Source organism: Oryza glaberrima, chromosome 1 (genome assembly GCF_000147395.1).
Source record: "Oryza glaberrima chromosome 1, OglaRS2, whole genome shotgun sequence".
In the NCBI taxonomy this organism is placed as follows: Eukaryota; Viridiplantae; Streptophyta; class Magnoliopsida; order Poales; family Poaceae; genus Oryza; species Oryza glaberrima.
Genome location: NC_068326.1, coordinates 10,691,932 through 10,715,520, shown reverse-complemented (window position 1 = coordinate 10,715,520; position 23,589 = coordinate 10,691,932). Strand labels below are relative to the sequence as shown.

The 23,589-nt window shown below is 40.3% G+C and overlaps 1 pseudogene; it reads right to left on the bottom strand.

The window, feature by feature from the left end:
• Positions 1 to 4,557: 4,557 nt before the first annotated feature.
• On the bottom strand, positions 4,558 to 17,045 carry LOC127769424 (probable receptor-like protein kinase At2g47060; annotated as a pseudogene).
• Between the last annotated feature and the right edge of the window lie 6,544 nt (positions 17,046 to 23,589).

Genomic DNA, 23,589 nt, shown 5'->3' with positions numbered 1-23,589 from the left:
ACCTACCGAAACTAATTTTTTTCATTGTTTTTTGTTTGCATATTGATTTCTAACCAAACTCAACAATAAAATCATTCACATTCAGAAAACATCACAAAATCATCCACAAATCAACAAATTCATATAAACATCACAAAATTATCCATATCCACATGTTAAGGATAAAATTAGGTGTTTTTTCACGTCAACACCACATCACAACTTTACAGATCCAAACACATCACAAATCAACAAATTCATAGATAAATCAATAAAATCAGCAAATTCACATATCCAAACGCTCGTCGCCTCCTTCGCCGCAGGGAAGACGGCGGATTGGATCGGCCGGCGGTTCACCGTCGTCTTCGGGGCCGCGTCGGTCGCCGCCCGCCGTGCGCCGCCTCCCATCCCACCACCGTGGCCACCCACTGCACAGGCCGTTGCCACCCGACCACCTATCGCCCCTGTCGTCGCATGTCGGGCACCGCCGCCCGCTGAAGGGGAGCCAGAGGGGAGGAGAGGAGAGGGGAGGGGGCTGGAAGAGGAGATGGGGGTGAGAGAATGAGGGGGAGGAGAGGAGGAGAAGGAGATAAGGTTGAGAGGAGGAGAGGAGATAAGGAGAGAAATAGATTGGGACAGTTTGCTTACTTTTTTTTAGCGCGCGGCTCGAGGCAATTTGCTGATTTTTTTCCCCGGTTGTTTAACAACCGAGACTAAAGATAGTAGAGGGGTCTGATACCGTCTATCATATTTTGAACCGGGATAAAAATAATCTTTAGTCCTGGTTGAAAATAAAAAAAAGTGCCGTCAGGTTTTTGAGTCGGTCTCGATTCCTATCAAATCGGGACTATTATGGTTTTTGGCCAACCTGACAGAATGTTTCACCGGTAGTGTCGCTAGCGTGTACTCCCTCGGCGTATCGGAGGAGCAGGAAAGTTCGCCGAAATAGCGAGACCGTCGATCGTCGTCCCCTTGTTCTACTGCGAGCGCGGCAGAGGATGTGTGTGCACAGCTGCGGACGTATCACACCTGTGTACTGTACCAATCGACGGAGAAAATATCCAGGCGACCCGTCTATCAGCTAGCCTTGCTACCATTTCTGCTCCGCTATATATGCGCGGAACTTATACGTACGTTGACGTTGGATACTCTTCGAGTGTCACTTTTTGCATATAGTAGCGGTGATCTTGAAGAGGCCAGGCGGCCAGCGCAGTTACAGTCGAGTACTGCTTACAATTTGATCCGGCCGATCCAGCAGCCAGTGATGAAGGATTTGCTGGCCCGTATCCAGATTAGACTGCGTTCTTTCCACAAGGTTCCCAACTCCTCTCTCTCATTTTTCACGCGTACGCTTTTCAAACTGCTCAACGGTATGTTTTCTTTTTACAAAAAGTTGCTTTAAAAAATCAAATTAATATTTTTTTTAAAAAGCTAATACTTAATTAATCACGCGCTAATAGACCGCTCCGTTTTCCGTGCGGTAGAGTTGGGTTCCTAACCCAAGTATCAAACACAGCCTTATACCGTGTTTAGATCCAAAATTTTTCTTCAAACTTCTAACTTTTTCATCGCATCCAAACTTTCCTACACACATAAACTTCAAACTTTTCCGTTACATTGTTCCAATTTCAACCAAACTTCCAATTTTAGCGTGAACTAAACATAGCCTTAAGGCATCAACCGAAGCCGACTGCAGTAGGCTAGCGAAGATGATAATGGTGTGCTGGGTGTAAGTCTGGCAGTCCGCTGTCAGGAATTATGTACAGTACTGATTTTTGTTTTTCATGTATGGGTTGTGTTTAGTTCACGTTAAAATTGAAAGTTTGGCTGAAATTAGAATGATGTGACGGAAAAGTTGAAAGTTTATGTGTGCAGAAAAGTTTTGATGTGATGGAAAAGTTAGAAGTTTGAAGAAATATTTTAGAACACGGCGATGGTCACTCTTTTGTTCCAAAAATGAGACCGATCATCACGAATTCGTAATAATTAAATCATATGTACAATCTGAAACAAACTATATAGTGAAGTTCACGTTTAGTTAGGTGAATATGGAACAATCAAATAGTTACCCACATGAAACCTTCTTCCTTTGAACGCACAATATCATGCAACAAAATCACCCTATATCCAACTGAACGGCGAGCTTCACGCTCCAGCTGCTTCACCGATGCTCGGTTGCTTGCTTGACGTGCTGCTCTCTAACATGCTCAGAGCCCTGACGACGAGGAGGGCCGAAATTCCGCCTCGAACTGTATGCACAGCGCAGCCACAGCAGTCATCTGTTTGCCAAACCGAACGGCCATGTTTAGTTCCTAATTTTTTTCTCAAAAAACATCACATTGAATCTTTCGATATATGCATGTAGCATTAAAAAGAAAAACTAATTGCACAGTTTGCATAAAAATTGCGAGACGAACCTTTCGAGCCTAATTAGTCTATGATTAGCTATAAGTGCTATAATAACCTACATGTGCTAATACCGGATTAATTAGGCTCAATAAATTTGTCTTGCGGTTTTCAGCCGAGTTATGAACTTAGTTTTTTCATTCGTGTCCAAAAACACCTTCCAACATCCGGTCAAACGTCCGATATGATATTCAAAAATTTTCTTTTCGCGAACTAAACAGGGCCAAGCAATAACACACCTACTACTAGAAAAAAGTATTTTCACATACGATGGGAGATTTTTTTTTTCCAGGCGGATATGACCCTCGGAGCTAAATGGCCATATAGGAAAATGTAAACCGGGGTGGAGCTCACCGTCCGCCTGCGAAAATCATTTTTTCTAGGCGGACCACTTAATAGGTCCGCCTGCAAAAATACCTTTATTTTCACAGGCAGACCTCTTAAGCGGTCCGCCTGGAAAAATATGATTTTTGCATGCGGAACCTTATGTACGATTCTCCTGCAAAAACCACGCCACCAAAAATATATCTAAGTTTCATTCTTATCCTCTCCTGCACCATTCTTATCCTCTCCCCACCACTCATTTTCCTCCTACTCCTCTCTCTCTCTCTCATTTGTTCACCACCACCAGCAAATCCACCACCGGCTCAGCTTCTTGCCGCCTCCGCCGCCAGCCGCAACGGTCCCCCTCCTCACTGCCTCCGCCTTCGCCACTGGCTCGCTTGCCCTCTCCCGACTAGGCTCCTTCCTCTCGTGGTGACACGCCACGACGACAACGACGGTGCCGCCTATGGGTAGGGGGAGGAGACGTGCGACGACGACGATGATACCGATGCGACGAGGACGGCGCCTGTGTGAGGGCGGGGATGGAAGGAGGAGAGCTGTCGGCTGGAGGGGGAGGCCGGCGGCGGCGCCCGTGTGCGGCTTTTGTTATTCGCTGAATGTGTTTTTGCAGGCGGGTAAATCACCGCCTGTAAAGAGGAGATGTCTCCAGGCGATCCTTTCCTCTGCCCGTGAAAACTGTTTTTGACCGTCTAGAAAAATGATTTTGAGTAAAATGCACCAGCGATCCTTAAACTTGTCGGGAGGTTTCACTTAAGTCCACGAACTTGCAAAGCGCACATCGAGGTCTCTAAACTTGGTTTATTGTATCATCCCAGTCCAAAGCCGCGTTTAATTGTGGTCTTGCCTACGTGGCACGCCACGTGAATGATGACATGAATTTTTTTATTTTTTTCTCCCTTCTTCCTTCTTTTTTCACCACTGCGACAACCCCTCCCCTCGTGTCGCCTCTCACCACCAAGAAAAAAGAAGAAAGAAAGAGAAAAAAAGAAGGAAGAAGGGAGAAAAAAATAAAAAAAAATTCCATGTCATTATCCACGTGGCGTGCCACGTAGGCAAGACCACAGTCAAATGCGGCTTTGGACCGGAATGATATATCGATGTGCACTTTACAAGTTCGTGGATCTAAGTGAAACCTCCTGACAAGTTTAAGGACCGTTGGTGTATTTTACTCATTGATTTTTCTAGTAGTGCCCCCAAAAACGTTAATGTGTATATAACTTGGGAAGGAAACACACTCTACATTTGTATAGAGTAGCACTTAGGGAAAGTCATGTCATCCCTTAACATGATATACCCCCATTACTTGCATACCAATTAATTAGTAATGATTTTTTTAAAAAAAAATTGCTAACGTAATTCATTATGTTATATCACTCCATAAACATAAGTTTAAAATCAACTAGAACCTGGGGCGTGCCGTTGGCGCGCCGCCTGAGCGGAATTACGGTGGGCAAGAAATGGGTAATTAGCAAAGACGCCAGATGATGAGATATAAATGTAAGTATTCTTTGGTGTTAAAAAAGAGAGCAAGGAAGCAGGAAGTGAAATAGAAGTAAACTGCAGTGCCAAACAGTTATAGGCATACCGATATCTAGTAGTCTTTAGCAGCAACATGGATATACACAGACGTTTCTTAAAATGTCCAAGCTAGTGCACTATGGATAGTAAGCACCTAAGGTGTAGAACTAATAAGCATGGTAACAGTTCCAGGGGAGGGAAGCGGCCGATCCTGATAGTGATCAGCTTGTTTACTGGCAGCAGAAGCATGATCATAAGATAGCTATGAATGCCCATATGGTCTTCACAGGACATCAATAGTAACCTCCAGGCAGGTTGTCCTGTAGAAATGGAAGATGCAAACTGATCCGAGAGCTATGTCATCTGTGCTGCGAACTTTCTCCACCCTTCAAGTTGCAACGGTCATCTGTTGAAACGTGGAGGATCATGCTGGTTGAAATACCTCCTGCTACTTGTACTTCAGTGTCGACGGTTTTTTACCTTCCATTAGCGGTTTTATGTAGTTCTGTGAAAATTCCTTTGTAAAGTACTGTAATTGCACGGTATGTTAGTTCTTTATTAGTGGTAGAAAAGCAATATTATCATGAATGATAGGGGTGGGAAAAATAAATAATTGTTGCAAGAGCTTACAACTCTATCTTGCTTGATGAATGTGCTGTTGATGGTTACAGCATAGAAGCTGCTTGAATGGTGTAGGAACTGCTTAATAGCTTCGATGTACTTTTTTAGATCAGTTGTGCGCTGGACATTTTTTTTTCGCAAAAGCACAGCTCCCTGAATGTACGCCCGCGGTTACCTGCACGAATATATTTGTATGTAAGTTTTCATTGGATGGGAAGATGCAGATGATGTAAATGAATAACAATGTCTATAGATGTTCGTAGGCATTGCTAGAACGTGTAGCACTGAAGCGACTTAGTGAATATCTTCTGTTGTTGGTGGGTGGTAGGGCTGAAAATTTTATGAGGTCATATGCTGCAGCACTATATGATAGATGTAGACCGTGTTTCAACACAACTTTGTCCGTGGGAGATCGCTATGCTAAAATGCGAGTGACAACACTATAGGGAGTCTTTAGTAACTGCCTTTGTGTTACTCCGTATTTTGTTATTTGTAATTGTTTGTATTTGATTATATCCTGGGAAGAAAGCAAATCAATTTAGATAGAAACAGAGGTTAGGTATACCTGATGCCTTGCCTTTGGAATATGAATCGATTTTCAGGAGAGTTGACTATCTAGAAATAGCTCCCAGCTGTAACTATAAATCTATGGCAGAATAGCAAATTTACACTCCAAAGCAAACTTTACCCGTAATTTTAGCTTATTCTTGTCAAATTCAGGACGGGAAACTATAGAGTTCAAGTACTATATATTATTTGGTGAAAAGCAAGGAGAAATGCAATACTGAAATACATGAGTTATGCTTTGCAGTAAGCTATACATAGGTGATAAGTTAAGTATAATTATTTGAAAAACTACATTGTTTCACCAAACAATCACAAATCAACTAAGTTGAGTGCAGTCCCACTATATATTCCATACAGCTCAAAGTTGACTGATATGTGAAAACCAAACATGGATCTGTACGAGAAAAGAAATGAGTTGAAAAGATGGGAAGAATATATCTATACCTGGTTGAGTACCTAGGATCATCAATGTGTTAAGACATCTATCTAGGCCAATGAACCAGGCTCCTAATGATACATCCTCATTAAGATATTTCCAGAGAAAACGGCTGAAATGGCAACATTGTTCATGGTCAATGATGGGCAAGTGTTTGATAAAAGCAAATTTATGGTGTAGATAAATAAAAAACATGTCTGAAGAAACCCTTACTGGTTGATTGACATGTAACAAGCTAGGTCCTTGAAGATTGGATAAAACTGAACGGTTGCATGCCAAAAGTACTTGATCCCTCATTCTCCAAATTTCCAATACTCTACCTCAAGATATCTTGCACCCTGAGAATGAAAAATAATCTAGCATTTGGTCAACAATTTAAAATATCAGGTATGACATGACAACAACAAGGGAACTTACTTCTAAGCTAATACTAAACTAAATTTCATGCAGCCAATGTAAGCTCGAGGATTCGACTGATGCTTACCATGTTTCCAAGAGTTGCTACAATATTTTTCAATCTTATTATTATAGTGTCGCTAGATTTGAGATAGAATTTTAAAATCTAAAGATTTTGAGTTTTTAGCTTTGGAAGCAACATCTTTGGAGATAATAGCATATATGAGATTTGTCAACTTAGAGTGTACAGTTTGTATGCCAAATACTTAGCATAAATTTAATTTAATAAAGATGAAATGTCTGAACTATGAACAAATTAAATTTAAGCATGGAGAAAAAAGACTCAAGATGATGCTAAATTAGAGGGCAGTAGTTCAAACACCTAAACTTACATGTAGATCAACATCCACTGTAATGCAGTACTCTACACCCTACCCGGGCATGACTGCCACAAAAATGATTGTCTCTGCAGCCAATTCCAGATATCCTTCAACAAGATCTTAAGTAATCAACATATATTCCAAGATATTTCACTGTTACAGACTAAAAAGCAGATTGTTAATACTGTACTCCGCCAAGTTAAAGTAACTTTTTATTGTAGTACATCAAATGGCAATTACCAATTTCATAAAGTCACCATGTCCTATCCTCTGCATATATAGCTCTATCGATTATCCCACCAGATGTTGAACTGTGAAATAAGATAAAAGGTGAAAATTTCAGATTCAGTGAGCTCAAAGGACATAACCTTGTTCATCACATTAGAATATTGAAAGGGTTTCTGAACCAAAAAAACATTGTGTAAAACAAAAACAATTCAGAGCACCTCACTTTTTTCAACTGAAAAAATATCCATACATTTGTTCATATAAAGTCAATTATTAATAAGATTGCAGTGGAATCAACCTACCGAAACACCCTTTAGGATCAGAGCTGCCAGGCCAAGTCTCCTGCGCACACATGAAGAGGAATCAAACCATAAGGAGGCTGCTTCCCAATGCACACAGTACAGAAATAGCAAATTCAGGTAATCTTTCTATTAGAGCATCTCACCACCGGCTAAAAGGATAACGGCTAGCTTCCCCTCCGAAATGGCCTTCAGCCCCTTGTTCCACCACCGACCTCTCCTCTACCTTCAACACGCTGGACTCCGACACCAGCTTGACGATGGGCAAAGGAAGCCTGCACTTGGAAAGAACATTAATCACACCATAAGATTAAGGCAAGTACTAAGAAAGTTTCACAGTACGGTTTTATCATCTTGATGTAATTGACTGAGTTCTGTAAAGCTTTCATTATCCAAAAAACCTAAGGCAAGTGTGATGACAAAATTATAAATAACTCTAATGTCCTACATTGGAAAGACAATTTTTTTTTTTTTTTTTTTGCATGAGGTGATCCAAGGGAGCGCTGGATGATCCGATCAATCCTTGAAAGATCTAGGCTCTGAAAAAATGCATTATATGTAGGTCCATTAGTCACTGTTGAAATGGATAGCTCAAATGACAACAAAAACATGCTGCGGGTTTCTCTTGTGCTATTTTGCAGTGTAAACAATGAAGATTAAGACCCATGGAGAGCAGATAAATAATTGTTGATAGTGACAACAAAACTGTGAAAGTGTGAAGTAAATTATCACTGGAATCCAAACTCCTCTTCCCACGAACCGTAGTAAAACTTTCAATTGATAAATCAACTGCTACTCCTGCAGAATTCATACTTAGACCAAAACCACATTCAGGACCAGAGCTTTCAGGCAGAATTCCGGCAAAAATATCAAACTTTTATACAGAGTTCGTCCCTGGCAAATAGAAACGGACAGAAGCTCCCGATTGGAAAAAAGTTCCCAACGCAAGAAGCAACATTTGACGCAAAATTCTCCCAACCTGCAGCGCATTGGGCTTACTCACCTCGATATCCCTGACGAGCAGTTCCAGGTCCTCAGGCGAGAGGTTGTCCCAAAGCGTGAACGCCCTCCTGCCCGTAATCCTTCATCCTCTCCAGGAGCGCCTGGGCGACGCCGCCCCCCACCTCCCCACCGGCGCCGAAGCCACCGACCCAACCACCATCTCCTTCATCTCCTCTCCTCGCCCAAGAACCGCAGAACCCCCAAGAAAAAATGTGGTTTGTGGGCGGAGGCGGAGGCGACGAGGACGCGACGGCGGCGGCGCGAGGGAGAGGCGGCGGGGGGACGAGAGGGAGGAGGAGAGGCGGGCGGCGGCGTGAGAGGGAGAGGGACGGCGCAGGACGAGAGGGAGGAGTCGAGGAGAGGCGGGGCGGAGGCGGCTAGGGTTGGGGCGCGGGTTAGTGCGCGGAACTTTACGAAAAAGCCCCTCGACCTTCGATTTTTACAGCGCAGTCCTATTTCGCGTGTTTCCCCTCCTCCGCATGTAATATCCAGATTTTAGAAGGGCCCTTACGTAGAATATCATCTCAGGGGCACTGTTCGGCAGGGACCTATTTGGGATTACGAACAAACCGGAGGGCTTTTTCGCAAATTTCCACCGCTCGCACTATACATACTGTAGAGAAAATCCGACGTGGCACGCGCGAGCACTCGCCGCTGGGGGGTGCTGATACGCGATCAGCCGCGCGCCTCACCCCCCCCAGTCTCTCTCATGGGTACTATATACATCTTATGTATATACGTATATATTATATACTATATATATATATACACGTGTATATTGTAACATCCTGAAAATTCAAGACAATAAAAATCACGAAAATTTCGAACTTTTTAAAACTTTTGCATCATGCTGGTTGTTATGATTGCTATTGCTTGCCAAACCGTAAATGATCACAAAGAAAGTAAAGTAAGGATCTAAAATTTAAGTAATAGATAAATTTACGAGAATATAATATTGTTAACCCTACAAATAATTACGCACAAGAAAACAAAGCCAGAAAAAAACAGAAGGTTAATTACTAATTTAAATTATGGATTAAATACTAAATACGTGAACCATGTGTTGCGTGCCATGACATCTAAATACACATGAAATGAAATGATGACCATTTATAATGGAACTCTATCTATAACATAGTTTCACTAGGAGTAATTAATGGGATATTACTAAATTATAATGGTCTATATAAAGGTAAACCAATTCACATGAAATAATAATGGTCATATAATTAAATTAAGCTTTTAATTATGTGAGGTTTTAATTAAACAATTAGATTAATATTGTGCCGAGTCTCAATTTACTATTTATAGAATAAATAGATTGAACCTATCCGTGTAAAATATATTGCTGTACAACTAAACTTGACCAATCCGCTAATGTATTAATCATGACAAGTCGTTATATTAAATTACTTGTCATATTAAATTTAATAGTACCCCAAAGTCTTCAAAAATATATAAGTTCACCTTAGGGCCAATAACTCAAATTAATCTAAAAAAATTCATTTGTGCGATAAATAAATAAATATGGGTAATATTAATCTAGGGTGAATCCATTGGTTAGAATAACACAAATATTGAGTAAACTTCATTTGTGCAAAAATTAGGATTTATACAACAAAATTTATATAGGAAATAGGCTAAAATAGGGTTAAATAGCCGGCTAGCACTGTTCATTAGCCCCCTAGGTGTTCGATTTGGTTCCTAGCCGTCCTAGCCCTCCTCCTCCTCCTGCCCACTGCCGCTCGTGTCGCCATCGTCGTCGCCCGCGCCGCTGCTGCGTGCCAGCTCGCGCCCCGCGCCGCGCGCCATCGCCGTCACCGTCGAGCCGTCGCCGTCGCCGCCTTGAGCCCGCGCGCCATTGTCGTCACCGTCACGTCGTTGCCTCGCGCCCCGCGCCCCTGCCCCGCCGCGCGCCCGTCCCATCTCCCCTGCCGCGCGCGCCTCGCGCCCCGAGCCACCGCGCGCCGTCACTTCGCTGCTGCTGCGCGCGCTGCTGCCGTGCCCCCTCGCGTCCCGTCGTGCCGCGCGCCGTCGCCGTCTCCAGTCGCATCGCCTCGAGCCCCACCCCTCCGCGCGTCACGCCCCGTCGCCATCGCGTCGCCCGTCGCCGTCGTGCCGCCATCGCCGCGCGCCAAGCCCCACGCCGCGCCACGCCGTCCCGTCGCCGCGTCGCCGTCCCGTCGACGCTCCGCCGTCGCCGTCGCGTCGCCCGTCACCGTCGCGTCGCCCGTCGCCATCACCGCGCGCCGAGCCCCGCGCCGCCCCGAGCCACGCCCCCGTCGCCGTCACGCCTCGCGCCCCACGCGCCGCGCGCCTTCGCATCGCCATGGAGCCGGCCGCCCCTCCCCCGCGCCCTATAAATCCCTTCCCCAGTCGCCCTTCCATCCCACATCACCCCCCTCCTTCCCCTCCTTTCTTTCCCCCTTTCTCTCCACCGCGCCGCCGCCTACGTGCCGCCGCGCTGTCGCCTCGAAGCCGCCGCGCCACGCCGAGTGCCGCGCCGTGCGTCGCCACCTTGCGCCGCAGTCGCCGCCGCCGCCGTCGGTAAGCCGCCGCCTCCTCCCCTTGCTCGGTCGCCGTCGCCAGAGAGCCAAGAGAGAGAGGAGGGAGAAGAAGCCGGGAGGGAGAGGAAGAGAGAAAAGAAGAAAGAGAGAGGAAGGAGAGGAGAGATTAGAGTGGGCCCCACGTAATTGGTGAATAGTAATCCCCTTCTTAATATTTATTAGTTGTGTCTATTACATGTGGGTCCGGGTGGTTAAAAATCTTATTATAGAAGTTTTATGGTCTCGAGTCTATGACATGTGGGCCCCACTTGTCATTAGCTCTTCCTATTTTCCTTTAGAAAATAATTCGGTAGGAAAAAGAAATAAACCCGGGGTCCCACTTGTCAGTTGGTACAAGGCTGTGGATATGTCTTGGATTAAAAATAAATCGTCTATGAAGTAGCTTTTCGCAATTTCTCGGATTTATTCAAATTTGAATCTTTACACTAGCATAACTTATTCATTTTAACTCGGATTTGAGTGAAACTTGAACCTAAATTCATCTAAATTCATAAGCTTTCCAATGATATATAATTCACTATTCAATAAAATATATTTATAATTATAAATTAATATCAAATGATTAGATAATAGTTAACCTAAATAGTGTGCCAATAAATAAAAATGGATATTGTACAGTAGCATAATTATCTTTAACATGTCTTGTCACTGTAGCAACTAAATAAATTAGTTATAATCAATCCTTCAAATTAATGGATGTATAGGAAAATATTAGTGCCATTTACTAGTCTATGTCCAAATATAACTAAATCCATGACTTATAAATTATTTACATAAAGTTTAGCCTGTTACAAAATATAAACACACATAGATGAATCTTTAACTTGTTTAGGGGAGTAATCACAGAGCTAGTTGTATTTGGACCACCTAAAAATTAGTCGATACAATGTCATGTGAAGTAGAATATATATATATATATATAGTCGGTTGATATCCATTAGTTAACCAAACAGAGCCATCTTAAAATCAACATGTATTGTATAGCTTACAGTAAAAAGCAACTACTCAAATATATGATGCAATAATAAGATATTGATGCTTACGCATATTATAGTGGTACGGTATAGTATTAATTTACGTGTTGCATATATTAAATTAAGAGGGAGTGTATGACAAATATACATGTATATTAGATAAATACTAGTTATAAACCTTGACCTCATATAATATTAATTATAGTTCAACTGTAAATTAGGATTATTCATTGTAAAATTATGTGATGGGATAATCTGTAACCATAATATGATTAATCTAAACAACTCTAACATACAAAGCATGGATAATTATTAACCTTTTATAATTTATTGTGACAAGTAAAATATGTCATAATTAAAGTAAAGCTTCCATCAATAAAATAAATAATACAAATGATTCACTGTAATTATTTGATTGACCCTAAATCCATCTAACAACAGAACCTCTAGTATATAACCGTCCTATTTAGATAGATGCATGCTTAGCCATAATCCTTCCATAGCTATTTGATAGACTAAACCACCGATTAGCCAAATATATATGTATCCCATAAATGCTATGTTGGTTAACTCCTAAATAGGCCACGTTGACAATAGAAAGATTAAGAAACCTTAGCCCCTAGCGTGATTGGAATCCATTAGCAGACATGAATAGTATATTTTGTTGTGCATATTTGGTTGTTGTTTGAATGTTGGTTTTTCTTGCGTATTATAGAATTTATGTATCAGTTAGTCGTGAGGCAACGTCAGCAACTTCCAGGAGGTGAAGGTTGATCAAGAATTATATCAAGAATAAGGACTATCCTGAGCAAGGCAAGTCATCACTATTCCTTGAACATATTGATCCCAATTGCGAAATCATTTTGTTTATAAATAAAATTGCATGCAATGACGAACATCCTACTTGTAATTATGCCATGCCTTGATTATTGTTTACCCTTAAAATCCTTGTAACCATGATTACGTATGAGTCCCTAGTCAATTATGACAATTGCTTAGAAATGCCATTCTAGAATCATGCATACTCATATTTATCAAATGCTATATGCTTGGGCAATTACCTTTGGGAAAGTAATTGAGATGCGGCATGTGGAGACATGAGCACCACATTGCCATGATGTTGATGACATGATTTGTGAGAGGAGAAATAAAATTAAACAATTGTTTTCGACTGGGCGGACGGAGGATTTGGGTGGTATCTGGGAAAGGCTAGTACCGTCCCCGGTCAATTAAGGACCGAGCCATGAAGTTAAGCATGAAACGACCCCCGTACAACCGTACTTCTCGAATGGGTATAGACCTAGCAGATTAGATAGCCGAGCGGAGGCAGTATCCCTGCATAGATGATTCACCCCTAAGTGGGGCAGGTGCGCTACGATGGGACAGCCGTTGAGGTAGGGCCGAGAGGCGTGCCCTACATCGGTGTCGCCATTGGTAGGACTGCCATGAGTGTGTGTGAGAGAGAACTTAACTTGAACCATAATTTAATATGTGTGAGACTTCTCTTTCCCGGGAGCGCCAGAACTCCTCTCACTGCTAGAAACATGGACGCCTAGAGTGCATGAGGATTTAAGTTCATGGAGCGGGTACTGCCAATGCAAGGTTATCGAAAAGCTTTGCCGTGACGCGTCTCATGTGTTGGGACGAGGCTCATGTGTTGGGCAGTCGCGGAGTGCGGGTAAAGTGTACATCCACTGCAGTGTGAGTAAACCAAATCTATTCGAATAGCCGTGCTCACGGTTAATGAGCACCGGGACATGTATTACACTTGGCTAGACTCTAAATTCTTAACTTGTGTGGGATGGGATATTGCATGGTGATTTTTATGCTGATGGAGCCACTTCCTTAGAGGAGGGAAGGTGGACGTCCTCAGAAAACCATGACGACTTAATGGCGGGAAGCTATCCTTGGGATCACAATGGATGGTGGACAGAACCGTCGTTGTTTAATGTGAACACTGGAACTAAAATTTGATCTGTCTATGATAGGTCTTAGGCTTGTGAAAATATTTGCAAAATGCAGCTTTATGTAAAAGAACCTGAAGCCATTCCTTGAATACCCTCTATCATATGCATTGTTGTTGTGGTGGCTTGCTGAGTACGGTTGGTACTCACCCTTGCTATTTATATATCTTTTAGGAGAGTGTTGAAGAGAAGCCCTTGTCGGTACGCTTGCGTATCCAACAAGATGATCGGAGTGCGGTCTTGTTCTAGGTCTCGTTCCCTAGTCGACTGCCTGTGGCATGTTAACCGGGCCTTATATTATTTTGTCTTTCGCTGTTGTTCTCTGATAGTTGTTGGCCTATCTGGCCCTAATGTAAGTATTTAACTCTTTTAGCCTGAATTCATTCGTGATATGTTGTGATCCAACTATGTATGTGTGTACCAACTACTGATCCAGGGATTGGTACGGATAAACACAGAAGATTTCCGATTTCCAAAATCGGGGGTTGGGTTTACATATATATATATATATATACGAATATATTTTAATGCATAAAAAATATATACACACATACACAAAGTTTATATAAGCGTATATAAATTTTGTATATGTGTATACAAACTTTGTATACGCGTATAGAAAGTTTGTATATATGTATAGAAAGTTTGTATACGTCCATAGAAAGTTTGTATACATATATAGAAAGTTTGTATGCACATATAGAAAGTTTGTATGCGCGTATAGAAAGTTCTATTCGTACGAATACAAACTTGGTGTATATACGAATACAAACTTGGTATATATACGAATACAAACTTTGTATTTATACATCTTTAAAAAAAGGAAAAAAACGAAAGAAGATAAACCGGAAAAAAACAAACCGAACAGGAAAAAACCGGAGAAAAAACCAAACAAAAAACCGAAGGAAAAAAACCGAACAGAAACGAAAAAAGGGAAAAAAAACGAAAAGCTCGCTCCCTCACGGCGCGTCGCCGCCCCCTCTCCGCGCGCGACACGTGTCCAGTCGCGCGGGGAGGGAGGCGCGCGACTGATCGCCCAATAGCAATCTCGCTCGCCGCTTGCGCCCCCTTAATATACTCCGATTTGTACAAATTGAAAAGTAGAACAAAAATCTGACTATAAATAGTGCTCACACTACCTAGTATAGAGTTTAGTTTGTTCTCTCTCTCCCGATCTATAGGTTGAGTTTGGAATTTATTTTTTTTTATGATAGTGACTACTGTACCAACATCAGCATTTTCTTCAGATCTTTTATAACTATTTGATTTGATTGATATTCGAGATGTGAGAACAAATGAGGGCGAACAAATGCAGATCAAATAGTTTTAAAAAAGAAGGATAAGTCCATTTTTACCCCTCAAATATCTTGTTTGTCTAAAAAACTCTCTGAACTCTCCAAAACAAGGTATTATAGAAAACCATCTCTCTTAAATGTTTTTGCACGATTGAATAACCTTAATGGACCGCCTACTATCAATAGACACGTTGGCACTTGGCAGAGATGATTGACCAGACAGGTCTGGTCTCTAATGGCCCTTGCATGGTAGTATTTCCTAGTATACAATATGACTTGCTTATGGTACTTTATTAATAGATTCAAAAGTACATGCTCCATAAGTGCATTGTACTTGAACTTTAATTTTCTTGAGTATAATTAAACAAATTGTTTTTTTAAAAAAAGGACGGTTGGTAATCTACCTCTGGTCACGGTAACTTGTTTGGGAATTGGGATAATGTCATGGTCCTTAAAAGATTTATTGTGGTTTGTTTATAGAATCCAATAAAATTACAAAATTAAATAAATAAAGTTTTTTTAGACAATTGATTTTCATGTATCTAATACATAATTATTTAAAAATGTATGACACTCAAAATCTTGAAAGTTCCAAAAGAAGTATATAACTATGTTATTTTTTTTCTGAAGTGAAGTATAGAAATTTGTTGGTTAGAATGCAATACATATTCTATTTAGCAGTTTAAAGTCAATTATGACTTAAAAATAATTAGCCATGAACCGGCGGTCCGACCGGTGAACCGACGAGCTCACCGGGTCAGTCCCCGGTCCGGTTTTTTCCACTATGCGTGTGACCAGTGAGGGTTTTATATGTAGAGATTCACAAGGCCCTGGCCCCCTACTTTGTTGTTCTTCCTATCCTCATCTCTAACTTTGCATGGGAGCCAACCTCGAGGTATATGTGCAAAAGAAACCACATGTTATTTTTTTTAAAGTGGAGAACAGAAACAGATTGTTTGACCCTACAGATTAGTTTTCCTGACGAAGTTCAGATTCCATGGAGACAAAACATGATCTCACATGAAACTTCCCTTAAAATTATTATGCATCTATAATGTAAGAAAAAACGGCAATACTAAAATGCACAATTCATTACTTTAGAAAATAAAGCACAATTCAAAATGTAAACTATACACCACAAAATCTCAAATTGTTTACGAAACACAGACAGTAACATCAAAGCTTCGAATAGGAATATTATTACCTTGGCAACAGCCTTGAGTGGGAATGCTCCTCCAAGCTTTGGATCTACGCATTGCTTCACCTTGTCTTCACTAAGCCTTGGTGTAGCCTGCATCTCATTGTCAACAGTTTAGCTTCTTCATCCTATAAAGAAATTAGATCAGCGAGTGCACTTGTTGCATGTGTACCCATGTTATGAGGCTCTGCTGGAAACGCGGAAGTGAATAATCAACTACTTTGCGACCAGTTAAAAGCTCCAACAGTACAGCCCCAAAGCGTAGATATCGCTCTTTACACTGTACTGTCCTGTCCTCCTACACCTAACAAGAACCAACGAAGGAAAGAACATATCAGTAGGATAATGCATATCATATCCAAGCTTAGGCACTAGTACTGTAAGAAACTCAAGCATGGAAATCTTTCACTGCATACTCTGGTGCAATTGCATCATAGCCAAAACTGCGCAGAGGATATAGTCGGGTATTGTAGTAGTCATTATCACTTTCAGGATAAAGCTGCTTGGAGACGCCGAGGTCACCTATTTTTGCAACATCATTGCCAAAGATAAATATGTTGTTGGACCTGATGTTGGTGTGGATGACAGGAGGCACAGCCTTCTCGTGGAGGAACTCAAGCCCTTCTGCAGCACTTAGAGCATCTTCACTCGCTGCTCCCATGATAGAGGTGTTCCTGGCTGGGCTCCTCTGACACCCTCTTGAGTAATGCAACAAGCAATTCAACACATAAAGTAATGTAGTAAAAAAATCATATTATTTCAGCTATTGATCATAATACAGTAAGCAAGCAAGATAGGAATATGTCAAAGTAAAAATCTTTTGTTATTCCTTACCATGAAGAATATCGTGCAAGGAACCCTTTGGTGCATACTCATAAGCACACGATTTTCCCCTTCAATAAAATATCCAAGAATTTGGACAATGTTGTCATGCTTCAACATTCTTGAAATGGTCAAAACCTGCAAGACACATGGAATTGAGAAGGCATTCCCTTGCTTCAAGTACTCATGAATAAAGAGCATCAACTCAAAAGGTGAAAGGCAAGACATGCATCCATGACCTGCACTACAATTTTTTCATTAGGATCAAGCTTCTTTATTGCAGATTTCTGCCCATCACTAAGCTCTCCAAAGAAAACTCTGGCGTCTGGGCCCTCTCCTATTAGGGCATCATTACTGAAGTTGCTAGTTATCTTCTCCAATATGTTCAGGGGAATGATCGATACAATAGTTGGTGGAGTTTTGACAAACTTCTTGGTAAGGGGAGGGGCTACATGTTGGTTTGGTTTGTTGTCACCACTAGCTGTATTGGAGAAACCAAAAGAATAAAATCCAATAGATTAAGTTAATTGCTGCTTACAAAATTCGTATTTTGTTAGTTGTACTCCATCCAGTAAAAGATACTTGACATTTGAAAATTGACCTTTTTTAATGTCTTTAAAGTGCATCTCTTAACAATAATTTTATGCTACCTCCCTTTCTAAAGAGTGCCTTTTTAGCTATAAACATGGACAACACAGTCTAGGTTCATAGCTAAAAAGGAATTTTTTTAGGAATGGAGGTAGTAAAATACAAGTTTATGAGATTATGGAAGTACCTTTCTGGACAACCAGACAAATCTACACATGTCATTTTAATGTTTTTAAAATAAAACTTTTAAACATCAAAGTTTTAAAATTTTGACTGGATCGTATCTAAAACGTCCAAGTATTTGTGGCTAGAGGGAGTGCTACTTAAGTACTTAGCACAATAATATTTATATTTTTGCAAACAAGGTGCACATTTAAATTCATCTATCATAATTTCGATTAAAATGGGTATTGCTATACCTGAAAATTTGATATGAGAATAATACATCTTAAAGAACATCACCGCTAAATGTGATTGGTTTTTCTATGACAGAATTCATTGTCCATTTTAATTTGAGTAAATTTGAAACCAGAGGGAGTAATAATGTACAAGTAAAAAAACTAAAAACAAAATGTATAATGGAGGTACCCATCTGTTCAATTTTGTAAGCCATGTAGACACTTCAAAATTTGTAAGTTTTTACCGTTAGTCAAGTTACATATATGCCTAGTCATATTAAAATGGTACCATTAGATTTGTATTTCAAGTTGCTTTCATACCACACCATGGTTTTGTAGCTATTAGCAATACAATGTGTGAGAAACTTGTAGTTGAATTACAATTACAAAGGCTGCAAAGGTAGTATTTTGTAAGGCATTTTTTTCATACAATAGTGGTTAAAATCTTAGAAGTTTGACTGCACTATGTTCCATGTGATAAATGTGCAAATTTATTGGTCTAAGAGGTGCAACCTTTTGTTTGTGTAGCCATGATGAGTTTGCTTCTAATACTCTGAGCTGCAGAGATGGTCCGAAGACGTGAAAGAACATCACTCATTTCTGCAGAGATGGCGATTTGCCGTATCTCATTTTCCGTAAAATATCTTAGGCTACAGTTGTTCTCCACTCTTTGAAGAACCACATGCCCATTTGTCTGAAAGAAATTTTTAAGATTATTGTCTTGGCTATTCATGCGTGACCCAGCAGAAAAATTGGAAAGCAACAGGTGGCCTCCCTCTGCATAAACAAGGCCAAGTAAAGTTAGTTAGTTTACTTGTAACTGATTAATCTAGCATCTGAAAGAAAGGTTATATGCAATGCCAAACTGAACTCGCAGACATGGATAACATGACTGACTGTTCATGTTTAGTGTAGCATATAATGAAGAATGTTAAGAATGCATGCAACATTTGATTCGTAAGTGTTACTTCTGCCACGTTTATCATAGCACTAGACTTGTTCTCTCTAAGACATCAGATTTCTAACAATTTTCTGCTGCTCTAGAGATGGTATTCCGGTCTGATGTCTCACCATGGGATCGACATCATGAGGCGCCTCAGCCACCCCCCCCCCCCCCCCCCCCCCTCTTCATAACCGGTGGCGAAGAGTGCCACCACGGTAGGCGCAGTTGGCCACGCGCACGCGCAGACGCATGACTCCATGTCCCCGGCGAATCTGCCTCACCTTAGCCCCCGCGGAGGATGCCTCCACTGCATGGTCACTCACTCACCAACAAATCCACCTTCCATAAGCAAACCAACCGTCCGTCCGCCTGGCGAGAAGGATGCCGGAGATGGAGAAGTCGCCTGTAGAGGCAGCATAGGGTTGTCGGAGGCGGTGGTGAAGGATAGAGCGAGAGGAAGACAAGGGGAAGAGCGGAGAACAAGGCGCCAGCACCAGCGAAGCACCGTGATGGAGCTCATGGAGGCGGCGTAGTTGTTTGAAGAGGGGAATTGGGAGAGTTTGGGTTAAGGCAGTACTCCATGTTAGATTGGGAAGGTGAAGAAACAGGTGAGAGGGCATAGACAGGGGCTGTGCTAAGCATCAGAGAGGAATCCTGAATCCTGATCATGCCTACTGTCGTTAATGCTAGTAACTTCTATTATCAAAGTTTTTATTAGCTTTGAAAGGCTTATATTTTTCCGAAAACAATTACTTCGTCCATTTCAAACTAATTTTTTCGTTATCTTTACCTACACATTAGTAACGTTTTTGTCGTCCGTTAAATCCGAGCCCTTCTTCGACCCCATAGTGTTTTTGTCATCCCTCGATGCGCTCCCGCTCCCACTCCCTCTGTCATTGATCTGTAGTGATTTTGGTTTTGTTTCATGTCGATTCGATTGTTCCATTTTCCTTTGCAAACACTTTCAAGCGTAGAAACAATTGGAGAAAATTCCTTACATACTCACGAGTTTTCACTCAATCTCTTATATGCCCCTGAATTTTACTTCATCCTCAGTACGCTCCAGATTTTTTTATCCTTCTATACCCTTGTTGTGAGTTGACTGTGAATTGACCATTAGATTTATCCCAAAATGACTATATTACCCGTACTTTATGGTACCTACTTTAAAAACAAGTCCTGTTATAAAAATAATCTTAATCTATGATAAAAATCAAAAGGGACATATTTGACACCGGATTTCCAAAACAAAATATAAATTTTCAAGCATTTTTTTTAAAAAAATGAAATACACAAGAAGTTTTATTCGGAATTTGAAAAACCAAAATTGTTTCTTATTTGGGTTTAAATTTCAGCAAAAATTTTGAACAAATTTCATCAAATCTAATTTGAAACTTATTTAAAAGAAAATGTAAATTTTAGTTATCAAATTTATGATAAAGTAATTATGTCATGTTTGTTTTTATAAATGAATCAACTTTTATGTTGAGAAGGGTGTTTTTCTTCAATCAACTCTAAGCAATAAGTAGACACAAGGGTGATATAAACATTTTTTGAAAAATTAGTCAACTCACGTAATATGCATAGGGGATAAAGATGAAAACCCAAGGGTACATAGAGGATAAGGCATAATTTAGGGGCACATAAGGGATTACGTGAGAATTTATAGGTACATAAGGGATTTTCGTTAATCCCTGGTATACCCCTAAAATTTTAGCTAATTCCTTATATGTTCCTGAATTTTGCTTACTTCCTTGTATGCCCTTGAAATTTGATTTTGATGCTTTCCATACCCTTCCCCTCAGTTGACCATCAAATTTATATAGAAATGACTATTGACGGTCGTTAACGATCAGTTTCATCAGTCAATACTACCAAAATAAAGGAGAAATAGTGTTAGAATAATAAATATTCCATTAGCACTAGGATTACTAACCTCTTGCAGAGAATAAACATAAAATAGAGGAGAATCAAAATCAAAACAGACGATCAATCAATCAGATGATGTCGGAAATTGGATGAATGGGCCAAGAACTCAGAAATGACACGTCGAATTTTACCAAAATCCACAAGTTTGTGACAGGGATCAAAAGAGGAGGCCACCTACTGAAAATAGGCTAGGAAAGCCCAGCCCCTGGTTCAGCCGAACTCCTGGTTCAGCCGAACCCCTCCCTAGCACCGTTGGATGCAGGGTTTCTTCTGGACGGCGTGGATCGCTCCCCAATGACGGTTGGAGGGCAATTCCGACCATTCCAACTGCCACAACCGTCATTGGTAGCCTATTTAAGGAGCTCATCTTCTCACTTTCTCCACACACCTCAAGCAAGCTCTCTTATACTCTCTCAAACTTAGTTTAGTATTCTCAAGTTAGTGGAGTAGGAATAGAATAGAAGTCTGAGTTCGGAAGTCTTCGGAAGAGTTCGGGTATAGCTCCAGTAGCTCTCCTTTCTTCTTTTGTAAGACTTGTACTTTATTTAGAATATTCTTCTTTATACAACTCTGGTGTTGTAATACTTTCTGAGTATATGAATACCAATTTTACTTTATATCTGAGTTATGTTGATTATACTGCTAGCTTATCTGGGAGATGCAACGGTACGTGTATAATGTTTGCTTATGTAATTATTCTATGTCATGACGATGATATTAGAGTAGTATTTGGTAGTTTAGGCGTGGTGTCTAGATTACTAGGTAGCATTATTTGGGGTTATATGCTGCGGAAGAGAGGTGGGCCGCTGATGGTGACAGCTCGATACGGATATTCCTCCGCGCGTGTATATAGTCCTTAGTTAATTCCCTGGGGAGGGTATTCCTTCGTATTTAGCCCCGGTTGTATGGTCATGATGGGCTGTTGTAAGAAACTCGGCAGTAAGGGGTGGCTTCTCAAAGTACCAGGAGGGTATCGGAATAAGGGTATTAGCTAGTTAATCTTATAGCTAGGATGTATGTATATTATGTATACTAGAAGTATAGAAATATATTCTTTTCTATTTTCTTTCCACTTAGCTCGGATAATTTAATATGAGAGTGAATAGTCTTATGCTTGTGTATCACTCTACCCTCTGCTTATATTAACCCCCTGCTTAGACTATGGTTATTACAAGTAATATATAAATTATTAGTACGATTCTCTCTACTATAATCTTTCCACGGGATAAACAAATACGATACCTTTGGAATACTCTCGGGTGAAATGCTACAATGGTATATCTGTGCACTTGCGGATGAAATCTATAACCATAATATACCAGGAGTATTTTTGCGCCATTGCTGGGAATTATATTTCTAGTAATGTCGTTAAGTAATACTAACAATGACCATTTTACCCTTTGAATGAGCATAGAAATTTATGAATTACATTATTGAAAATATAAAAGTTTGTCGCATTAGACTATTATAGATATGTGTTTGTTGTGCGATACATTATTTAGGATAAAATTTATTTTAGATAATAAAATAAAAATATGTATTTATTTTATTTTTAAAAAAGTCATAAAAATGAGGAGTATCCATAGAAAGATAGGACTACCAATGCCTATGATATTTTTCTATGAATGCCCCGATAAAAAAATTCATTGTCCTATTAAAATTTTAAATAGAAAAAATAATTTATTACATTTGTTTTATTTTCAAAATTTATGGCAAAATTTTATGCTCTAATTATTTAGTCTCATTAGTTTCATAAAATGCATATATCGTGTACTCAAACAAAATTTTCAATCGTTTTTCAAGTTTATATTCAAACATAAATCATCAAGGGCATAAAAGATATTTGCAACCAAACTTAACAGTGAAACGAAGGAAAATGTAACTGCAGAGGCATGGAAGGGGATCAAGTTAAAATTTCAGGGGTATCGAATGGATAAGGTAAATTTCAGGGGTATGAAAGGGATTGTGTTTGTTTTCAAGGGTATATAGAGAATATAGTCTAAGAAAATCTAACCTGGTTTATATTTTAGCTTACTTATTTGATTTTAAATTATCTATTCACCCTCATCAATGTCTAAGTAAGTAACCCTTTCAAAGGTAGATCGACGTCTACCCATAGCCATTATACCTTGACACCTTTGATATCTTGGTATCATGGTACCGATATCATTTCTGGTATTGACAGTATCATGTGCGGTATAAATAGTTATCAACCAGAAATAGCTGCTAAGAGCAGGTATAATAGCAGACTATAAGCCAGCTATAAACATATTTTAAGAAGATAAAAAAGGAGAGATAAGGCAACGGGCTACAGATTTGTAGTCAGCTGCAGTACGGACTCTAAGACGCATGTGTATATAATAGGTGGGACCAGATATTAATTGTGTAGTATATGTTTATATGTAACTATTGTATGAATTGGCTATTAAGTTATAGATGATTTGTGGCCAGCAGTTAGCTCTACTATTAAACTTGCTCTAACATCGTTATGACACGAGCATCGTAAAAGCTCACGTCACCCTAACAACATCCCGTCTCCCTAGTCTCCCTCTTTCAGCAAATCTATTTATTAATTGTGAATTTAATAAATCTTTGTATTATACTCCCAACTTTCACAAAAGTTACACTATTATTTTTATCATCAAGATCAAAGAAAAATTAACTCATCTTGCACGTAACAAGGACCAATGAGTGTATACATGCATGCAACCAATAAGTATTAATATAGCTCCTC